Source organism: Mandrillus leucophaeus, unplaced genomic scaffold, assembly GCF_000951045.1.
Source record: "Mandrillus leucophaeus isolate KB7577 unplaced genomic scaffold, Mleu.le_1.0 Scaffold171, whole genome shotgun sequence".
NCBI lineage: Eukaryota > Metazoa > Chordata > Mammalia > Primates > Cercopithecidae > Mandrillus > Mandrillus leucophaeus.
In genome coordinates, this window is record NW_012101710.1 from 2,977,261 (window position 1) to 2,979,096 (window position 1,836).

Sequence of the window (1,836 nt, forward strand, 5' to 3'; positions counted from 1 at the left end):
TTTTTTTTTTTTTTTTCAGAGATAGAGTCTTACTCTGTTGCCTAGGCTGGAGTGCAGTGGTGCAATCATAGCTCACTGCAGCCTCAACTTCTGGTCTCGGGTGATCCTCCTGCCTCAACCTCCAAGTAGCTGGGACCACAGGCATGTGCCACTACACCCAGCTAATTGTTTTTGTTTTTTGAAACCAAGTCTCACTCTGTCGCCCAGGCTGGAGTGCAGTGCCTCGATCTCGGCTTGCTGCAACCTCCGCCTCCTGGGATCATGTGATCCGGCCACCTCAGCCTCCTGAGTAGCTGAGACTACAGGTGCCTGCCACCACACCCAGCTAATTTTTTTTCTGTATTTTTAGTAGAGATGAGGTTTCACTGTGTTGGCCAGGCTGGTCTCAAACTCTTGACCTCAAGTGATCCACCCTGCCTTGGCCTCCCAAAGTGTTGGGATTACAGGTGTGAGCCACTGTGCCCAGTATTTTTTTTTTTTTTTGACGGAGTCTTGCTCTGTCATCCTGGCTGGAGTGCAGTAGCACGATCTCGGCTCACTGCAACCTCTGCCTCCCGGGTTCAAGCGATTCTTCTGCCTCAACCTCCCAAGTAGCTGGGACTACAGGCGCCTGCCACCATGCCTGGCTAATTTTTTGTATTTTTAGTAGAGGCGGGGTTTCACCATGTTAACCAGGATAGTCGCCATCTACTGACCCCGTGATCCGCCCGCCTCGGCCTCCCAAAGTGCTGGGATTACAGGCATGAGCCACTGTGCCTGGCCTGCGCCCAGTGTTTTTAAAAATTATTTGTAGAGACCAAATCTCCCTGTGTTGCCCAAGCTGGTCTGGAACTCCCGGGCTCAAGGGATCCTCCCACCTCGGCCTTCTGAGTAGCTGAGACTACAGGTGTGTGCCCCTCTGCCTGCTAATTTTTAAATTTTTGTAGAGACGAGAGCTCCCTGTGTTGCCCAGACTGGTCTCATACTCCCACTCTCAAGTGGTCCTCCCGCCTTGGCCTCCCAAAGTGCTGGGATTACAGGCGTGAGCCAGTGTGCCTGGCCAACTTTTATGTTTAGACCTATGACTTGCGTTAATATTTGTTTATGGTATCCGGGAAGAGTTGAGGTTCATTTTTTTCTTCAAATCGACATTGATTCATTCAATGAGATGAATTGAATTAATCCTTTACACAATTAAATTACCTTGGCATGTTTATTGAAAATCAATTAACCATATGTGAGTGAGTTAATTTCTGGGCTTTCTTTTCTGTTCCATTGATCTATTTGCGTCTCCCTATGACATTACCACATTATCTTGATGGCTGCTGCTTTATGTATGTATTTATTTAGAGACAGGGTCTCACTCTGCCACTCAGGCTGGAGTGCAGTGGCATAATCTTGGCTCACCACAGCCTTGAACTTCTGGGCTCAAGTGATCCTCCTGCCTCAACCTCCCGAGTAGCTGGGACTACAGGCGGGCACCACCATGCCTTTTATTTTATTTTATTTTATTTATTTTGAGACAGAATCTCACTCTGTCGCCAGGCTGGAGTGCAATGGTGCAATCTCGGCTCATGGGAACCTCCGCCTCCTGGGTTCAAGTGATCCTCCTGCCTCAACCTCCCGAGTAGCTGGGACTACAGGCGGGCACCACCATGCCTTTTATTTTATTTTATTTTATTTATTTTGAGACAGAATCTCACTCTGTCGCCAGGCTGGAGTGCAATGGTGCAATCTCGGCTCATGGGAACCTCCGCCTCCTGGGTTCAAGTGATCCTCCTGCCTCAGCCTCCTGAGTAACTGGGACTACAGGCATGCACCAACTCACCCAGCTAATATTTGTATTTTTAGTAGAGA